This window comes from Camellia sinensis, chromosome 15 (assembly GCF_055761805.1).
Source record: "Camellia sinensis isolate YWXY chromosome 15, ASM5576180v1, whole genome shotgun sequence".
NCBI lineage: Eukaryota > Viridiplantae > Streptophyta > Magnoliopsida > Ericales > Theaceae > Camellia > Camellia sinensis.
In genome coordinates this window covers 108,976,474-108,981,760 of record NC_138975.1, presented here as the reverse complement: position 1 = coordinate 108,981,760, position 5,287 = coordinate 108,976,474, and the positions used below count along the sequence as shown (strand labels likewise).

Genomic DNA, 5,287 nt, shown 5'->3' with positions numbered 1-5,287 from the left:
AGCAAGCTTAAAATACTATGCAAAATAAGGCATAAAAGAGAGCTTCAACATAAGGAGAAAAAGGGAAGCCTCAAAAAACAAAAGACCCTTGACCAAACATGAAGAGAGGCTCAAAATAAGACTATTTACAGTTCGGACTAGAGCCCAAAAATATAAGCACAATGAGCTAAAAAAGCATGCAAAAAAAAAGGCCAACAGAGAGATAAAGAGGCAAGTGACAGATGGAAGCCTCAAACAGTGAAGAGCCTTTCAACAATGTTGAATAAGGGCTCAAAATAAGCCATTTTACAGTTTACAATATGCCTCAAAACAGTTTATAAATAGGCCTAAAATACTATGCAAGAAAGAGGCATACATGAGGGGTAAAGAAGCAAGTGGTAGCTGGAGCCCTTAAACAGGGAAGGACCCTTAATCAAACATGAAAAATACCTCAAAACATGACTATTTTCAGTTAGGGTCGGAGCCCAAAAATGTAAGCAAGTATGGCTAATATATTGAGCAAAATAAAGCACAAAAGAGGGAGAATAGGGACTCACCCTTGTAGACTATGTCTTCAACAATTCTTGGACCAAGTTTGGTGGCTCTCAACCTCTGGAAGTGGCCTTGAAGCTGCTGGAATGGATGATGGTGGTGTGGTGCTATGTGGTGGTATGGAAATGGTGTAAAGGGGCTTAGGGTTTGAGGGTTTTTGGAAGAGAGGAAGAGAGATACAATATGGGAGCCTCTAAGCAATTTTTTTTAACCCTCAAAACAGAGTTGGAGGGTCTGATATATAGGCCAAGGAAGGGGAGAAAGGGGGGGAAAAATGGGGGGGGAAAGAATTCAAGTTTCCCCCCAAAAATGCAGTCCCTCGAATACAAAATCTGGGGGGAAACAGAATGCATTTCTGTAAAGTGCCTGGAGAGAGGATCATGGCCGGCTGGTTATCTAGGGTTTAGGTGGCCGGCCGGCTCTCCCCATGGCCGGCCGGCCAAGGGTCAAAAGGGTCAATCATGATTAGTGGCCGGCCACCCCAGAAAGAGGGCCTCCCATGTGTGCACAACACAACCATGTAGTCAAAAACTGGAGAAAGTGAACCAGGAGAGAGAAAATGCCACTTTTAGGAGGAGTTCAAAAGGGTCAGAAAGAATTACTGGCCGGCCATATGATATTGGTGGCTTCCCAGGTGTGTATAACACAAATATGTGGTTTGTGGCAAGAAAAAGTGACCTTAGGGTGGTCAACATTGGCTTTCAAGTGAGAAAAACGGGCGACGGAGGAATAAAACTGGTTGTCAGAACAATTACTGGCCTCCCACCCTTCTACGACCTTTCCAATAATGAAACAGAGGTCCCTGCCAAAAATGAGCTCAAACCGATGCAAAATGGAGGTTCGGGGGCCGAAACGCGCAGCCCGAGGCCCTAAAAACTGACTGTTAGGCATCGAAAGTGGTGTTCGACCATGAAGTTGGTCTCTCGAGCCACAGTATCCCTCAAAAGGGAGAAAATAAGATGCATGCCAAAAACCGGAGCAAACAGAGGTGGTTAGGCGGTCCCGAACCGAGGCACACGACCAACAGCTCCGAAAAACCGAAAACCGGACTCCAAACGGGAAAAATGGCCTATGACCACGAAACGTAGCCTACGGCCACTGAGAGATGATCTACGAGACCTCTCCCTCCCTTCGGGAAGAGAAAACAGAGAAAACAGAGCCTGGTTCGCAAATCGAGACAAAGCATGAAAGAGTTTGGAAGTCCGGAGGCAAGGCTCGCAGCCGAGACTCTGAAACCTCTGAACGAGCACGATATGCAACATCACCAAGTGCTCAATCCGTGACGCCTGAGTCTTAAGGTCGGTCAAAAATGGGGTGTCTACAGTGCTTCTTTTTGTTTATTACGTCTTTTCTTTTCTATCATTTATATGAATTGAATGTTGTTTGTAAGTTTGTAGTTTCTGCCTTGTAGGTTGAGCAGTTGCATAAAATTTTTAAGCTTTGTGGCCCACCCTCTGAGGAATACTGGAGAAAGTCAAAGTTGCCTCATGCTACCATTTTCAAGCCCCAACAGCCTTATAGACGCTGTGTTGCAGATACATTTAAGGACTTCCCTGCATAAGCCTTAGAGCTTATGGAGACCCTACTTTCCATAGATCCTGCTGATCATGGTTCTGCAGCTTCTGCTCTACATAGTGAGGTATGAACTATGAAGTTTCTTAAAAGTTGAATTTTCTGGAATTCTCTTGGTTCTCTTGAAGATTTACCCTTTTATATGGCTGACTTTGGGAGCAATAAGTTAAAATGATGTGAACAATAGGCATGTCGCTTGCCTTCCTATCAATTTGGATAGAAAGTATAACATCTACAATTTAATCCAAGAGTATGAGGGTAACTTTATTTAAGAATCAGGAACATGAAGTGCTTAAAGGGCAAACCACAAGGGGTAGAAGTACATACCTCCTAACCTTAGTTATAATTTGCAAAAAAAAAAAAAAGTGGCTGCCCTCAAACTTAAACCTGCAATCTCACACTTGGCAGCCCAAACTTCTACCATTGCACCCAACAATGGCCCCTTGTCAGTATTACATATTTGATGTTCAATAAACTTTCTGGTCTGACTTTGTCCATTAAGTAATAGGTCAGGGGTCAGTTTGCAAATATGGTTAGTGACACGTATTTTTTGTGTCTCCTTCCCCAAATCATTGTGAACTTTGGAAATAGCTTTAGTAAACCGTGGTCATTTTGTCTGTGTAGAGCTCTTGATGCTTTTTTCTTTTATCATTGAACTCTCTCTCTCTCTCTCTCTCTCTCTCTCTCTCTCTCTCTTATGAGTATTGTTGAATTATTTTTGTTTGGAACTAATTATTATTCTCATTTCTAGTCATTTATTAAATTACAGCAATATTTTTCCTTGGCTGATAAATATTTTCTCATTGAGGAACTTGTTTCTTTCTTTTTGTGGAGTCTTTTTGTGGAGTCTTTGACTTTGTCCATAAAGTGCTTGTTTCTTATTATGTGCTAAATATATTTTCTCATTCAATTCTTTGTGTTATATTGCCAGTAATTTAGTATAGTTGTGTAAGATCATTTTACCTTGAATTACAGGCTCATGTGCTTCTGCATATCATTCACTCATCAAATCAGAATCAGCCTCCTTATAGGAAGCATCGAGAAACTGATCATTCAGTGTTTATGCGTTCTATTACCGATCTTCAATCTCATATTACTGAATCTTGTAAGATGGTCTCAGCTTTATATGGGCCTTTCAAGAGCAAAGCTACAGAACAGGTAGGATGAATTTTTATAACTTGATTTTTTTTTTCTTCATATTTAATCAATATTGACTCTTGTTAGCTAAAATGTGTAAGTTTGCCCTGTAATTTTGCTTAATGAATGAAGATTAGTTATGAATTATATAAAAACAAACTAAGAGGTTAGGAAGATAAGATACATAATTGTCCATTCTAAAAGGTTTATCCGTGTCATCATCTGCTAGCAAGCGATTTGTGATCCAGTTTGCACAATCCGAAATATGGGGCCTGCACTAAATTGGTGATGAGAGTTGTTGTTTCTTTCACTCTATGTTGCTAATATAAAAAATGACAAACTGAACATTTAGACTTTAAATTTTGGGAAAAATGTTAACCATACATAACTCAAGAAACTCAAGAGAATAGTGCAAACAGGAAGCAAATTGTGTTGTGACCTTGACATGGTCAACTCATGTTAGGTATTTTCTGCTTGGTACTTTTGAAGGACTTATCCCCAAACAAAGAATGGATTTTCATTGTTTTCTGTCTTTAGGTATTTAGCAAATGTTAACCATACATAACTCAAGTATTATTTTCTGTCTTTAGGTATTTTGGCTTGAAAAGATCAAACAGAGAATGGATTTTCATTGTTTTAAGTATTCACCACTGGATATTCTAATCAGTCTGTCTCTACCTTTACAGCTGGGAGCCCCGTTCATACCTGGAAGTAGACTCCACAAGTCATTACAGGCAAGTTAATTATATAGTCACATTAATTTCTTTATTTTTCTTATTTTACACTATTATAAGAAATTAATAATAAATTTGAAGATGGGTTGTTTTAGGCAAAGAAGAAAATGTTTCAGACAAAGAGGGAATATGATGGAGTTTTTTTTTTATTTGTTCTTGTTCTTTTACTTTTCCCTCCCTCTAATTCTTTTTATCTTGTTTAATTGGATTATAGCGTACTATATGGTTCCAAATGTATCATCTGTTGCATATAGTTTAGGCTCATCTTTGGATATAGTTGGAAGACAAGTGGTATTTTTAATATTATAAGCCACATTAGTGTGCTTTCTACTCCTTTTTAAGTTTTTTTTGGGCAAATTACACTTCTTGACCATTTTGATTTTAATTGATGTACTTAAAGTCTGAATTGTTTCTATTCTTAGGTATGCAATGCATTGTTTTTTATTTTTAATTTTGTTTTCAAGCTTAGTTTATTTATTATTTTAATAAACATCAATTATTAGTTCTTGATAATTATTTAACAGGTATTTTTCAAGCTTAGGTTATTTATTATTTTAATAAACATCAATTATTAGGTCTTGATAATTGTTTGAAAGGTATTTTTTTTGTTCAACCATATAAAATTAGCACAATTTAAAAATTAAAAAAAAAAAAGCTATGGCGGCGTTTAAAAAACGTCACTATATCCCATCCCAATGACTAGATTTTTAAAATGTATGAACGTCTATCACGGCGTTTTAAAAAACGTCGCTAAATGTCATAGTGACGTCATTGCCAGCTAGGAAGGACATTTGGCATAGTAATATAACGACGTTTTTCAAACGCCATAAAGTTATAGCGACGGCCGCATCGTTGGCGTTTGGTGCTAAGCGTCACAAAAAGAAATAGCAACGTTTTTAGTGCTTTTAGTGGCTTTTTTTAAACGCCGCTAAAAGTGAATTTTCCAGCAGTGTTTGGAGGAAGCCAACGAAAAACCTTCACCTTTGGAGGAGCAATTCACTTCCATGACCGAATAGTGGAGAGGTTTTCCCCAGAAGACCCGTTTGAAAGCGAGTGGTAGTGTGAAATAATAGATTTTACCATGAAGATTCCTTGCTTATCAATTGACCACTGAAGGGAATCCTTTTTGTTAGAACTCAAAGACGTATTGTAGATAAGATAGAGCAGCTCTTGCAATCTTTGTTGGCTAGCTCCAAATGAACCTATAGGGTGAGATTGCATCATAGCACATAACAATGAGAGTGAACTTAGCAGGGATGTCATGTATTGACAATGATTTGCCCTTGCCTTTTCAATTGTATCTTTTCGTCTAC

At 38.2% G+C, this 5,287-nt stretch overlaps 1 long non-coding RNA gene across 1 annotated transcript; it reads left to right on the top strand.

The window, feature by feature from the left end:
• Window positions 1–3,051: 3,051 nt before the first annotated feature.
• Window positions 3,052–4,314, top strand: LOC145812773 (uncharacterized). The gene is made up of 2 exons (XR_014356302.1): window positions 3,052–3,261; window positions 3,927–4,314. It is a non-coding gene; the product is annotated as an uncharacterized LOC145812773 (long non-coding RNA).
• The last annotated feature ends 973 nt before the right edge of the window (window positions 4,315–5,287 follow it).